This window comes from Carassius auratus, unplaced genomic scaffold, assembly GCF_003368295.1.
Source record: "Carassius auratus strain Wakin unplaced genomic scaffold, ASM336829v1 scaf_tig00007400, whole genome shotgun sequence".
Lineage (NCBI taxonomy): Eukaryota > Metazoa > Chordata > Actinopteri > Cypriniformes > Cyprinidae > Carassius > Carassius auratus.
This window is the reverse complement of record NW_020523843.1, coordinates 60,818-77,115: the sequence shown is the minus strand read 5'-3', so window position 1 is coordinate 77,115 and position 16,298 is coordinate 60,818.

The following is a 16,298-nucleotide window of genomic DNA, read 5'->3' as shown; positions in this document are numbered from 1 at the left end:
GTTTATGTGATGGTGGCACATGTTTGTGTTTCTGAGTTCATTCTTTTGAGTTTCTCTATGCATAATTTCATAGATATGTGGCTATATTTAACCACTGGTTCACCTAAAACTCTTACACTATCTGTAGTTAAATGGCATGCTTTGATATAGTGCTCAGGTAAATTTGATCTAAGTAAATGTTAAACTTTTGAAATTCAGAAAAAAAGAACCACATATTGATGAATCAATACATTTCTTAACCACATAATTTTTTTAAATAAAACAGCAAGAGAATACACAGTAAAGTTATGCAAATAATTGCATAAATAATTTATTTTAATGCTTTTACTTCTGTAAACAGGTTTTGGTTTTTAGGAATGTAACGTAACACATCATCACCTACAACAAAACTGACCACACTGTAAAAAAGAATTTGTTGAGTCAACTAAAAATATTTTGTTACCCCGCTGCCTAAAATTTTTTTGTTATCTTGACAAAAAAAATCTTGTTGAAACAACTTCAAACTAGAGTGGAGTTAGTCCAGGTAACAAATTTCTTTAAGTTGACTTGACTATTATTTTCTAGTCCAGTCAACTAAATCATGTTGTGTCAACAGGGATTTTTTTTTACTTCGATCAATAATCATAAACAAATGTTACTCCACTGCCTTAAATGTTTAAATAAAGATGACAAAACACTTTTTTTAATGTAATTTATTTAATGATAGAGACAACACTTTCATTCACATTTAAATTGAACAAGCAATTTGCTGTCAACACATCAACTGATAATTGATAAACAAAACAAAAAATGCAAAATACAAACACGTCTAATAATCTGAACCGACACTTGAAAGTGTGATGTATAATAAATAACATTGGCATGGGATTGAGAAACAAATAGTTGCATTTCAATTCATCAGATCAAAACCACAGGGATTGTTTTTAATTTCATAACTCAATATGAAAATCAGAAGGTTGAACTCTGCATATTAACCCTGCACAAGTTCACATGCACTCCCCCCACCATAATGCAAGTCATGGTCAAAATGAGAAACCAAGATATATGTAATATAATATCACAATTACTTACAAAAAATGAGTGTACTCTACTTCTGTATAATAAGATATAAATGGAATGAATGCACATGGAAGCACAAAGATCTAAAGTCAGATTCTAAATTTCATAGCACAACACGACCAGACAGAAGTGTTAACATCAGAAGGATCTTGAAAGTTTCCAAACTCGTCCCCCATCATAATGCTACATACTGAAAATGTGTACATACTGTTTAAGAAAATGAGAGGTGAAAAAACATTTGTTTACATGAGAACATGCATATTCCAAGTCATGACATGTAAACTTTAATGTACATTCTATATAGTGAAAGGCACAAAAGAACCTTTCCTTATAAAAAAAACAAAAAACACTTCTTTTTAAGAAAGAGTGCGGTGGAGCCGATGGACACATCATGAACACTGAAAAGTGAAAGTGACATGACATACATTTGTGCTCTTCATTTAACCTATCCAAAGTGCACACACACAGCAGTGAACACACACCGTGAACACACACCCAGAGCAGCGCCCAGGGAGAAGTTGTGCCTTGCTCAAGGACACCTTATTTGTGGTGTTGAGGGTGGAGAGAGCGCTGGACATTCACTCCCCCACACCTACAGTTCCTGTCGCTGTAGCGAGCACATGGTGGGACCAGCTGATCTTCACAAGTTTTTGCAGAGCCTCAATGGTGTATTTAATGCGCTGGAGGTGGTGGATGTTCACTGCATACAGACCCATTAGGAGTCCAAATGCCTTGGGGACATGGGAGATGTCAGTGATGACAGGATGTCCAAATGAGACCAATGTTGGTTATTCCTTGGGAAGCACATCACATTGCTGTTCCTCAGTTACAATCAGAATGCCCTCTTCAATTTCTTCCTCAACATCCTTAATGTCACCGGATGGCTGGGAAAAGAAAAAAAATATTACATTACTTAATAAATTTATAAACGAACACACATATGTACATACACTATTAAAGTTGTGTGTTTTGTTAAAAGCACAGCTACCAATTAATGCAAAGTGTAATTCACCTTCAAGTGGAAGATATTTAGAAAAATGTAACCAAAAATGAAAGTCAAAATTAAATGGTGCTCGTCAACGGTTTTGTTTAGAAACATTCAAAATAACTTCCTGTATTAAACTGTTAAAAGCCTGTACTAAATTCTTTGTTCTGCTGAACACAAAGAGTTTAAAATCCCATGGGAAGATAAGTGTAAAATACACCCCCAGAACCAACTATTCTGAAAATGGGGGGAAATTATTTTCTTCACTGGTATTCTACATGATTTCTGAATGACATAAAATGTGACAAACCAATACAACATTCAGGTTTTTTTTTCTTAATCTGATTCTAAGTGTCTAATCTGTCACACCATTTATACAATGATCAGAAAATATATTGGTGTAAATAGGTATTCCTTTTAAATAATAGTCTGTTGCACTGCATGTTCAGAGTAAAGCATGACTTCTAAGGGCCGTTTCATAGTCAACGCGGGAAACGCGAGCAAGAAACGCGAGCGACGCACTCCTTTTCATAGTCTAAACAGTGAACGCAAGCGTCACGGTTGATGCGTGTATGCAATACACGGCTCACGCAACAGGGGGTAGTAGAGTCGGGTGATATTAGTAGAGTCGGGTCGCGTGATATTCAGATTACAATGGCAACTGAAGAGGAGTGTATTCTGTTGCTGATGAACTATCGTATAAATGTGGATGAATATGTATAAGTTCGTATAATTTTTCCTCTTCGCCCGCCATTGTATTCAATTCATTGTATACCTTCTTCTTTTGTAAACACAATATACTTGAATTAATGTACAATACTTGCAATGTCGCCCCCACCGACAACGCATAGTATTGCGTGAATCGGCACGTCGTGTATCAAAAACTAGGACCACACATTTGGCTACGCACCGACGCATAATGGCGGCCGAAGCATAACGATGCGTAGCCTCGGGGACACGTATGCCTACAGATGCGTTGACTATGAAATGGCCCTAAAGGGTTGGTTAACCCATGTATGTTTTATTCACCCTCATGGCATCGTAGGTGTGTATGACTTTTTTCTTTCAGACAAATCCAGTCGGATTATATAAAAAAATATTTATGGCAATAGGTGGGTGTTTTTTTCAACAGTCCAAAAGTAGTCAAATAATGTGCATCAATTCATAATAAAAAGTACCTCACATGGCTCTGAGAGGTGAATAATGTCCTCCTGTAGCGAATCCATGTGTTTTTGTAATAAAAAAAAATACATATTTAAAATGTTATTCAAAACATATTTAAACCCTTTTCATATTTAAAGCCATTCCGGGTGGATGAAAATAGGACATAGGGGTCATGCATGCACCGGTGATTAGTGACGAACACGGAAGAGCGGAGGAGACAACAATACGCCAATCACAAAGTAGAATCACAAAATTAGGCTTGCACGTATGATAGTCAGTGGAAGAGAAAAAAAAGTGTTTACAACTTTTTAAATATGGATATTTTTCTTACAAAAAGTGCATCGATTTGCGACAGGAAGCCTTTATTCACCCCCCCAGAGCCACGTGAGACACGTTTTATTGATGGATGGGTGCATTTTATTTGACTATTTTTGGACTGCTGAGAAAAAAAACACACCTGTCTGCTGCCATTAAATAACTTGGAAGAGCCAGGACAATTTTAAATTCAACTCAGATCAGATTCGTCTGAAAGAAGAAAATCACATAGGGTGCCTTGAGAATGAGTAAAACATGGCCTAATTTAATTTTTTTGGTGAAACAATCCTTTAAGCAAAGTTGCTAATGGCCAATATGCTAGAACTGAACATTTTTCAGGATTCAGAACAGTATTCAGCAAAATAATAAAGAATGGCTATGTCCATAAACAGGGTTTCTTGTGGTTTTATGAAGATAAATTCAACACTTTATAAAGACATTTTAAATACCAATTATAGAAAATTCACGGAATAAAACTGGGGAAAATAATGTCAAATTATGTTCTCTAAATTTTGAAGCTGTTTTCCAATGCAAATATCTACATTTTCGTAAAGGGTTCACCCAAAAAAGAAAAAGAAAGAAAATTGTCATTTACTAAACCTCAAGTTGTTTTAAACCTGAATTAGTTTATTTCTGTTAGTCCCAGTCCCAGATCATCTAACACAGTACACAGATCGTCTAACAACGAGTTACAACCCCAGATCACCCAGATTTCTTCTTCTTCTTTTACCTGGATCACATCACTGCAGACTGATGGTGCTCAGATTGGTCATCCACAAGCGTAATCCCAGCAGTCATGTCCTTGATGAATTCCTGCGCAGAGCCTGTGTGCTTTAATAAAAACAAAGGGATGCATTAAACAGGGCCTTACAATTGTAAAGCATATAGACTCCAATAAATGTGCATTTATAAATAAATAAATTTACTTACAACTTCATCCAAGCTCTACAATGTAAATGCCAATTCCATTATGTCTGCATATCTTTTTGATGGATAACTGCAAAAGGACTCGCTGTGGTCCATCCACAGGATTATTGAATTCTGCGCTGAATCTTCAGTCATTCAAAAATATCATAAACATGAAAAATACAAAAACATGTTAAAACACTGTAAAATAATAAACATACATATAAATAAATCTTTACAGAGAAAGACAAATGTATTGACAAGTTTGTATTAAATGCCAAATGCCTTCTGGGGGAAGTCGTGGCCTAATGGTTAGAGAGTCGGACTCCCAATCGAAGGATTGTGAGTTCTAGTCTCGGGCCAGCAGGAATTGTGGGTGGGGGGAGTGCATGTACAGTTCTCTCTCCACCTTCAATACCATGACTTAGGTGCTCTTGAGCAAGGCATCGAACCCCCAACTGCTCCCCGGGCGCCGCAGCATAAATGGCTGCCCACTGCTCCGGGTGTGTGCTCACAGTGTGTGTGTGTGTTCACTGCTCTGTGTGTGTGCACTTTGGATGGGTTAAATGCAGAGCACAAATTCTGAGTATGGGTCACCATACTTGGCTGAATGTCACTTCACTCACTTTCACTCACTCACTTCAAAGACAAACTATACCATCCAGACAATGCTTTTAAATGACACAACACATAATTATAACACAATAAAAGGAAATTTAACACATTTGTGTCGATCGTTATTGTATCTCTATTTATACAAGATATATGATATTATTACTTTTATTCTAAAATATATAGATTTAAACGTACGCAATTTACTTATGACCGTATATTCACCATAGACTATATAAAAACAGATATTCACGCAGTATTACACTGGGTTCTAGGTTCTAGCGAGGCACTTGAATGACTAACGTTACTTCAGAAAACTGAAAGAAGAGTTTGTAACGCTACCTTCAGAACTTCATCTGAACCGTAGACTGTAAAAAAATCATCAGAACTAAGCTTATGTCAGCGATATCAAATGTAACGTTAAGATACGCGCTCCAGAAGAACTCTGAGGGAGGTGCTCATCTATGGTGCTCATTTGTTTCCCTTATAACATGCAGAAAAGACACAGTTCGAGTAGGAATCTTCTTTTTTCTCCTAATGTTTCATCGATGTATATTCTGACGAATGTATTACGCTGTCAGGTTTAGAGCAGTTCCTTTTTTTTTATTCCCGCCGTTCTTAATCCATACAGTGATCCGCGTTGAGCTCTCGCGCTGTTTCCACGGCCTCTAACGCAGCCCTGGGCTCAAATAATACATACAAACTGTATTTTTATCGTGCTCCACATAAGTTCAGCTCCGCTGTCCCGCATGGGAGAATATCTGATTTAATATTTATAAGGAGAATACTGTGGAACCGCCTGTATTTTGAGGCTTCAGAGTGCCGCGAATTTACACATTTACATACAGTAACTTACATACAGAATATACGAATCTTTAAACAATACTTACTCTTCTGAGACAACAAATGTAATTTTACACATTAAGCCAATAAATACGAATATTTTACTTACCAAAGTTGTATTCTAGTCAAATGTCCAAACTTTGAGGAGAAACTGACTAGAATGGCTGACGACCTTCTTCTCTCTTCAACAGCATTCAGGAGAATGAGGAGATCTCGCGATAAGTGATGTTGTGAACGTGATATTGCTATTGAATTGAGTCAACAAATTTTTTTAAGTTATGAGGACAAATGACCTAGTTCAGTCAACTTTCAAACTAGTTGAGACACTGAAAACTTAAATTTTTTTGTTGAATGAACAAATTCAGTAACTACAAGTTGTGTCAACATAAAAAAATTCATTGAAACAACTAAACTGCTAAATAATTTTTTACAGTGCATGTAAACCATTGCCGCCCAGCTCAAATCGGCTAATTAAAGCTATAAGGCATAAAAAATATTAAGATATTATAAATGTTAACATGATGAATTTCTGTAAAGCTGCTTAAAAAAAAAACATTTGTAAAAAAAAAATACAATCAAATTGACTTTGTGTGACAACAAAAGTACATAATCATGTGATACATAACTTTATAATTTCTAGACACAATAATATCATCAACACAATGGCTTCTTCATGTGATGTAAAACTGCATTGTTCATTAAGTGTAGATAACAGGTGAGATGATTACGGGGGGGGGGAGTTTTGATCTTTATCACCTTTACTAAAGAGACAAAAATATAGATAGAGATTCTCAGTGAAAGACTGACCAGTGAAAGAGCAGATCTGAGATCTGGACTCCACATCATAGAAGGAGACCAGACCCTCCTCATAATCCACAAACACCCCCACCTTCTGCGGCTTCACTCTCAGATACAGACAGACAGATGGGCCAGCACAAGCCCAATATTCATTCCCATTCCTCAGTGCCACAGCCCAGAATCCATTCTGAGGACACATTGTGATCAGTCCCTTCCTGTTAATAGATTCTCTGGCCACTCCTAAATTCCAGTCAGTCTTTCCCTCCACATAAAATCTCCCTGAGGAGAATCCCTCTTTTCCCAGGACACCAGGATAGTGATCAAACCTCTCCAGGTTGTTTGGGAGCTTATGTTTAATGTCTCCATGTCTGACTTGTTTCCCATCATCAGACAGGATGAGATATGGATGAGCTGTATCAGGATCCAGAGTCACATCCACTGAGAGAGAGATCAGAGCATGTGAATCTTAACAGTACAAAGATTTAGATGTGTTAAATGTTTAACAATAAATAGTTGGTAAAAGTGATTATATGTTCAGCTTTCATCTCTGAATGTTACCTTTATAATGCTGCATCACTCTCAACACTGTGGAGGCAAATAATAAAACATCAACAGGTGTGGACAAACTAACATCCAAGATGATATTTTGTTGTCGTTTAAGTCATTAATACTTTTATTTAACAAGGGAAAAAATTAAAATCCTGAGGAAAAAAGAAGCAAAACTGTTTTCAACATTGATAATGATTTGACATGTTTATTGAGCACCAAAACATCATATAAGAATGATGAGATATTATATTACAATGCATTATTAAAGATCGTGTTTCTCTAAAGATTGGAGTAATGGCTGCTGAAAATTCAGCTTTGTCACAAGAATAAATTAAATATATCAAAAAAGGAAAGTAGTAATTTTAATTTATAATAACACTCCACAATATTGTGCTTAACTGTATAGGTGATTTGTTCTTGCATCATTGGTGAGCATTTGTGACCTTCTTACGGCCACAATATTTCCCTAGATAAAGCATGACTATACTGTCAAAAGAAATGTTGTGTGCTGTATTTATTTTGACCTACCAGATTCATTGAGTTTCTCGTCTAGAGTTTCCTGAAGTTGAGTCAGAGCTCTCCTCAGAGTCTCCACACTCACATCAGTGTTCATACTGATCTCAGGCCAGCTCCTGGTGTGTGGAGGACTGTACAGGGATGGATCGATCTACAGCAGGAGAGAGGAGAAATCCCTCAGCTTGAGGAGTGTGAGTGTAGTCCTGTGATGTGAGCAGACAGAGAGACACTGACCTGTAGGAGCTGGAGGTGATCCTCAGTGTGTAAGAGATGATCCAGCTCAGTGTTTCTCATCTTGAGCTCAGTGAGTTCCTGCTGCAGCTCTTGAATGAGCTCTTCATCATGTGTCTCTGCTGCTTTCTGCTTCTCCTCCATCATCCATCATCTCCATCTCCATCAACCCTCCAGGTTGTTGCATCAGTTTAGTTCACTTTTACTGAAAACTCCCAGTCACCCGCAGAAATGTCATAACTCCTCCTTTATTTTCTCCTTTACGAAAAAAAAAAAAAAAAAAAAAAAAAAAAAAAAAAATATATATATATATATATATATATATATATATATATATATAAAGTTGTCATATTACTGACCTAGATTAACGAATTAGTTTAGCTCCACATGAAGCTTGCCTGATGCTTGTCAGCCAATATTTTTAAATCACATGTCCAGCCAATATTCCGATCACTTTTTCGCTGTTTTCGTGAAGTGAATGTTTCATGTGCTATTTCTACTATCGCATCTGTAACCAAACCCGCTTCTGTGTAGTGCTCTATTCTCACCAGCAGGTGCCAGTATAAATCCAAGATCACTGTGAATTATCTCGGGTTTGGGGGCTCGTGCATTTGCCAGTACTGCTGGTTTTGATGGTGAAATACATTTAGTAATGTTATCTTCTTCTGTTCATTGTTTTGTTTGTGTATCATTTCTGTAAAGCTGTGGAAACGCTTTCATACCAGAAAGTGCAATTCACACATGAACACATTTTGTCACTAGAGTCTTCAAATCTTCAAATGGAGCAAACTGCACCATACAGTATCATTAAACATATAAAAATTGTAAATGAAACCATTTTCCTGTACGGCCGATGAGGCCACACCATATGCTCCGATCCTTTAAAGCAGATTTTATTGTCCAACTGTTTAAATTCCATCTCTTGTTCAAACGCTTGTTGGCCGCTAGTATGAATAGACCCATATGTCAGCTGACAATCCTCTTTCAGATGTTACTGAACAAATGCAGTGGAGATTTATAGAAGGCTATTGATATCAGCTTTCATTATTCCTTCTTTAAAATGATTAGGGAAACAGAATAGCTCTTTCTTAAAGACAGAAGAATGTTTTTGCATAAGCTTGTCAAGTCTAATAAACCATATTTTAATATATGCAGCCTTAGAATTCATTCTTCAACTATTCTTGCAGAATTAAAAGACTGTAAAGCACAAATGAGAAAGTGTTATTCAGAAAGCAACCCTCAGTGCATCTGGATCTGCCCGTGCAATGAATTAATTTTCCCTGCTGGTTCTTAACTTTAAGCCTCCATCTGAAAAGCTGCTCTTTTTCTATTATTGAGCTTAAACCAATCAAAGAATCACAAAATGCATCATGAAGGAATCCACATCCCCCTTGCAACTTAAGACAAAAGCCTTCGATCTTGCTGTCCTGTCAGTAACAGGGTGACCGTGGTGAACTCTAGAGATGCCGGCGGAGTATAGTCTGTTAATTTCCACTGAGTGGAATCAAAAGAGCCACCTATTGTCCCGTCTTAGTGGGGGTTTGAGGCAGCCTGCGGAGGAGAGATGGCTTTCTGTAGGCCACTGTCATACACACATGTTGAGTCATTGTGGTCTTACTTCGATCGGATGAACGTATGTAGGAAATGTGATTGAAGCCATGCTGAGTTTCAGGGGAGGGTTGTCATTCACAGTGTCATTAAAAACACTTTTTAAAGGCATACTGCTAAATGTCAAAACAGCATGATATGTGGACTTGACTTGAATTCTTAAAGTCATACATTTAACTTATAATTATAACTCAGCAAGTGAGTTATAACTGTTTCTAAGAAACAGAAGGCTACAGATAAACACCAGACAGTGGTAACTGTTAAGTGGAGGTAAGTGTATTTAACGTTTTAATATTTTTGATTAACAACTTTCTATACAGGTGGCACATTCAAAAAGGCTATAAAGTCATTAGTGCCAACCATATTTACAAATATGTAAGTACGTAAGTAAATAATTAATTAATTAATTAATAAGACTGTTAAACAAAAACAAAAAACAACATGAATGAATAATGAATGAAGGAAGGAATAAGACTGTTCAACAAACAAACAAGTGAATCAATGAATGAACAAATGAATAAGACTGTTCAACAAACAAACTAATGAATTGATTTTGATTTTGTTGATTTTAAATGTTTTGATGTTGACCTTTTTTTTAAAAGTAGAATTTTAATTAATTTTAAAATTTTACTAAAATGAAATTAAAATTATATTTCAATTTTTTTAAAACTACAATTTAAACTAAAATGTATTTAAATTACAACATACATTTTGAATGTCTTTTATACAGTGGGTAAGAAAATTAATAAATAAAATGAAAAAGTGGGCCTGTAGGTAAATTTTGGCATGCTTTGTTGTCAAAGAAATATTTTGCTTTTTAAATAAATTGTAATGTAAATGAATGTAAAATGTGTTATACTGTGGGTTCTAAAAGTTAATGATCATGAGTAAAAATGCAAACATTTATTAATTATTTCTATATATATATATATATATATATATATATATATATATATATATATATATATATATATATATATATATATATATATATATATATATATATTATTTGTTCCCTCTTTTACTTTATTGACAGCAGCATTGAAAACCTGAATAGTGACTTAGAAATTTGTGACCTAGATATTTCATATTCATGTCATTATTAATACAAACATATTTGTTTTAAATGTTTTTATTATTTCTTTGATTAAATTAGATTTGAAATATCTCAACTTATCCAAATTAGCATTTTCACACAAAAAGTATTTAAAGCTTCCAAATAACTTTGAGGTTGTTTTAACCCTAAGATCCTTAAGTTAAAAAATGGAGGTCCAGAATACACAGAACCAGGAGGCCTAATGCCTCACTGCAGTGCAATATGCCCCATATCCTGGCCAATTGAAACCTGCCCACCGACACAGAGGGCTTAGCCAGCAGAGCCACTGACTCCTGAGTGTGATGCTAATGATGGCCATTAATGGAGCCTGACAGCACAATCTGCTCCTCTTTGTAGCACCTTTGCAGGATCTGCAGCCTGCAAGGGGCCAAAGAGGAGGTGGGAGTCTGGGGACGTCAGGACGAATCAAGTGGCAAGTGGTTGCGCAGGGACGGGGAGGTTTCAAGAACAGAGCCGGGGAGCTGCCACAGAGGGACTGTGGATTGCAGGGCGATCCCAGCTGATCCCCGGGTGAGGATTAGCTTAATTAGAGCTCAATACCCTTTACAGTCAAAAGCAACTGTCAGTTACTGTCAAAAAGCACTGTCCAATAATGTGGGCTTAATTCGTCAGTGGTCCCAGAGGTGCAGGAATCACAGGCTTCACAATCCCAGAGCTGAACAGGAGTGACATCATTAGACTTGACCGTTTGCCTTGTTATATTTTTCATTTGCATGTCAGATAATCTTAACAGCGTCTGGAATAAAGCCCTATGAGCCATTTCAAACCAAGATCTGCTAAGGATTTTTATATATTTGTCAATTTTTATGGATTTATGTATTTATGTAGCAGAAAGCTATTTTACATCATATTTTGACAGAACAGGTAGTGAGTTGTGTTCTGTATTATTCATTTTGCACTCTGATGTCATTTAAATGCATATTTATTCAAAAACTTTCATTTATATAAATTATATTATTATGATACATTTTTATATTGTATTAAATATATTCCTATTACGAGAGGAATAAATAAATATATACATATAAATGAATATATTTCTTTGCTTGTAATGTATTATAATAGTGTATATTTGCTTGTACTATATTATAATACATATGAAACAATGTATGTACTAATAAACAATTTGTAATAATGCTTATTCTATTAATAATGCTAATTTCGGTATTATTAAAAAACTTTTATTTATAAACATTTTATAAGGATTATTTATAAGGATAAATACGGTACATAGGACATTTTACCTATATATATATATATATATATATATATATATATATATATATATATATATATATATATATATATATATATATATATATATATATATATATATAGGTAAAATGTCCTATGTACCGTTTTTATCCTTATTCATCAATTTTTTTAATATGGACATCATTGGACATAAAAAAATGGGCTCCTTTGCACAGTTTTTGTGAAGTTAATTGCATAACTAGGAAACCTCACCATTACTCATTAAACAGGCAGCTTCGTCTTGGACTGAGTCTCTGTGCTGGCAGAGTGGCTGATTCAGGCTTAGTATCAGTGCAGCTCAGCTCGCCTTTGTGGCCCAAATGCCATCAGCTAAGCTGGTCTCAGACCTGCTTTGACCAGGCTTCCAGCCAATTTATCCAAAACAATGGCGTAATTAAATGAGCAAACAGATTAGAGCAGCTCGACACAGAGGGAGATGGGAGCGTAGATGAGGCCCTGCCAGGCCACAGCAGGTTCAGATAATACTTGAAAATGCATTAGCACATCTGTCCGGCATGCTGTGTTAAGCACAGATACGTTAGCTTACAATGGGAGGAGAGGGGTGAAGTGTATTACAGCACAGGGCTGGCCAAGTTTTCTTGTAGGGGCGGCTTCATCAATTGAATTTACATGAAGTTATTTTCTGCTATGGGGGAGGTAATGAATTGAGAGGAGTTTTTTTTTTTCTGAAAGCACATTGAAACATACATACAAATAGCTAAAAGCAAACCCTAATTCTACAAAATACTCATAGTGATATATATGCATGCCATGCAAATGCATCACATAGGAATCAAGCGATCTGATATGCCACTGACATCAGCTGTATCAGTAATGAAGGAATGCATGGTCAGTGTCCAATATAAGCCATTTGTTAAAACACTCACCATTTTAGATACTTTTCACTGTTATTCTGTGGTATTCTATCAAGAGCTATCTATGGTGGTCTGATTATTTGGAGAAAAGTTGTAACAAAAGAACTATGGTTATGTTACTAGAGAAAAAAATTAAGCCCCCTTAGACTCTGGGGCAGTTCACATTTGTACCTTAATTCCCCTCAAATGTGCATGTTGGTACCTCATAGGTACATAGTAGTAACTGAAGTGTACATATTAGTAGTATCTTAATGGTACATATCAGTACCTTTTGAAAGGGTACCACACCAGTGACAACTTTTGTAAGTTTGTGTGTGTGTGTGTGTGTGTGTGTGTGTGTAGGTTATTTGAAACACCAAATATGCTTTTTTAAAATTAACTATACAAATGAAAACATTTTCTTCAATGGAATCAGTTTCTATATTGTATTTTATGATTACAAAGCTGCAAATTCATATGAAATTGTATGATCTCACTGGTGTATTATTGTAATCATGGTGAAGTTTAACCTACAATTTATATGTATTTGCATAGATAGATAGATAGATAGATAGATAGATAGATAGATAGATAGATAGATAGATAGACAGATAGCAGAGAAGCTGAATGATGTTTTCTTATTTTTAAGGGCCTGGGAGATTCCCAGATTTTCCCAAGTGAAAAATAAGCGATGAGCCTTTTGTTTCCTCTGAAATACTATAAGAGAAAGCTTCTTAGAGGATATCTGTGTTTGATTTGGGTTTTGTCCATCAGTCCTGTTTGTAGACTTCAAATCTCCCTTTTGTCGCACGTCTGGACTATCCTAATGACTTCTTTGAACTGCTGATGTTCTCTGACGTTCAGCTTTGTGTGCAACTCAACCTCTCGTCTGGAAACATGCTAAGTCGCTAACCTCTACACTCTTTCCCACATCAGTCACGACTGAGTAAGAATGGTTTCTCAGTTTTTTCAGCATCTTACAGGTCTTGCAATGGCCTCTCAGCAAGACTTTGGCTTTAAGATTGAGAGTGTGGACTCTGAACCAAATGGAGGATCATATCAGACCCACCACAGCCCTGAGATATTTCCCTGCCAAAGAGCAAACACAAGTACAAATGGCCAGACTGCTTGCACAATGCCACAGTGACAGGAGCCAAATTAGCTAGAGGCTAACAACAATTTTCCAACACCTGTATTAGTGTGAAATCTCTGCAGGGAGCTGAGCTGAACAAGCACTAATCCCTATAAACCCTACATTACTCCTCCTACCAAATCAGCATTTGCATATTCTCCATTTATTGGTTGATGAGGAAGGTTTGCAGGGATTGGGCTCGTTTCAGTCCTCCAGACTCTGACTCTCGCTGCCTGGGTGGTTCGATGATTATCTCCAGCCCGTGTTAGTGAGAGTCAGGGCCGTGTGTGTGTTAGAGATTAGCAGGCTTTAAAACATTCTCTCACCCCCGCGACTGAACCTAATTGGAGAGGTGGAGAAGATTCAGCCATTGGGCCTGAGATGTTTGCTTAGGAGTCGACTGGCTGTGATGTTCAGGCCCACGATGGTTACTGTTCTCCGTTTCTTTTCAAAACAGATGAAAGAGAGATGCCACAGCAAGAATGGGATGGGAACTTTTTTACCAATTTTATTTGGATGGATGCGATTCAGATGAAAAGAGGAAGATGTTGGGCTGCTAGGGAAAAATTGAGGCCACTTGGTCTCTGGATGATGGACAAAAATGGGTGAATGAGCTCATTGGGCATACACTTTGACCACATTATTTACTGTGTAAGCCTACCAAAAGTTGGAAGAAATACATGCATGTGATAAAACTTTAGAAACGTGCAATGGCCATAAAAAGTTTTGTGATTTCAGAAATCTATGAGACCTGGTTCACCCCTTAACTGAGACTGAATCTGCAACCTTTACATTGTTCCAATATCACACGGTCATTAAAATGATTGTTCACTCAGTTCGGTCATAAAAATCTAATAATTAATCAATAATAGTCATTTCAAATATGTAAATTGCTTTTATTCTGAATTGCCAAAGTATTAAGCATGCTCTTTGCTATATGGTCAAAATAAATGGGGACTGGGTCTGTCAAACCAAAAAGCACCATAAAACTGTCATCAAAGTTGTAGATTCGCACTAAATTCCACATGACAGTTAAAAAAAAAATTTACTGAAAAGTTCAGAAATTTCAATTATTTAATTTAATTATTCAAGTTTGATTTGAAGACATTATGTTGAATTATGTTGCGCTTTTAGAAAATAAAGGTACAAAAGTTGTCATTGGTGCAGTACCATTTCTAAAGGTACTAATATGTACTTTTAAGAAATTCATATGCACCTTTTAGGGGTAAATAAAGTACAAAAGTGTACATTTTGAAAAGGTTCTGCCCCAGTGACAGCGTTTGTGCCTTTTGTTCTAAAAGTGCAATATAAATAGTTCTGTATTTACTAACTGTTGATTCATTAAAATTACATTGGATTTCACTGACTTGTATTTTATTGACAAAAAAAAAATACTAAGACATTTTTTCAAATATATTTTTCATGTTCAGATAAAACAGATAAAAATGCTTGGAACGACATGAATAAATGATGAAATAAATTTCAGCATTCTAAAACAAATAAGGCTTAAATCTGAATTTAGAACAATTACTAAATTTGACAGATGGTACATACAAGGGTTTAATCCTTAAAAATAAATAATGAACACAAACACAGCTTCATCTTAAGCTGTACTGTTAATAAAATTGAAAAGTGACAGTAAAGACATTTATAATCTAAAAAAAAAAATTGTATTTAAAAAAAAGCTTTTGTTTTGAACTTTCTGTCTGTCAAAGAATAGAATATTGAAATCCTGATTTTTTTTTTTTTCATAAAAAATATCAAGCAACTGTTTTCAACATTGATAATAGGAGGAAATATTTCTTGAGCATAAAATCAGTATATTAGACTGATTTCTGAAGGATGAAAATGTATCTTTGCCATCACAAGAATAAATTACATTTGAAAATATCTGAAAATAGAAAAAAAGTTATTTTAAATGGTAGTGATTTTTCACAATAAGCTTAATTTACTGTATTTTTATCAAATAAATGCAGCGTTATTGTGAGCATATTACATCTTCATTAAAAAAAACAGTATTAAATATTCTCTACTAAGAAATGTAATATTAGAAATGTAATATAAGTGTAGGCTTAGAAAACATGATCTTTTACATAAGATATGATAGCAATCACGTGTTCTAGAGGTGAGAGTAAGATCAAGGTTTCCTTTTTCACTCAGTCATCATCTGGACATTGATATTTGACCAACTAATAAAAGTGAAAAAAAAAGGTCCTTCCTCATGCTTTCATCTGTCATGTGCTGTCTGTAGTGTTAACATCAGTGTCCCAAACCTTCAAGATCTCCATCCTCACGGGAGCTCATACGGCCCAACAGTGCGGTTTAGTCTAATTTTGATTTTAAGTGAGCAACAGA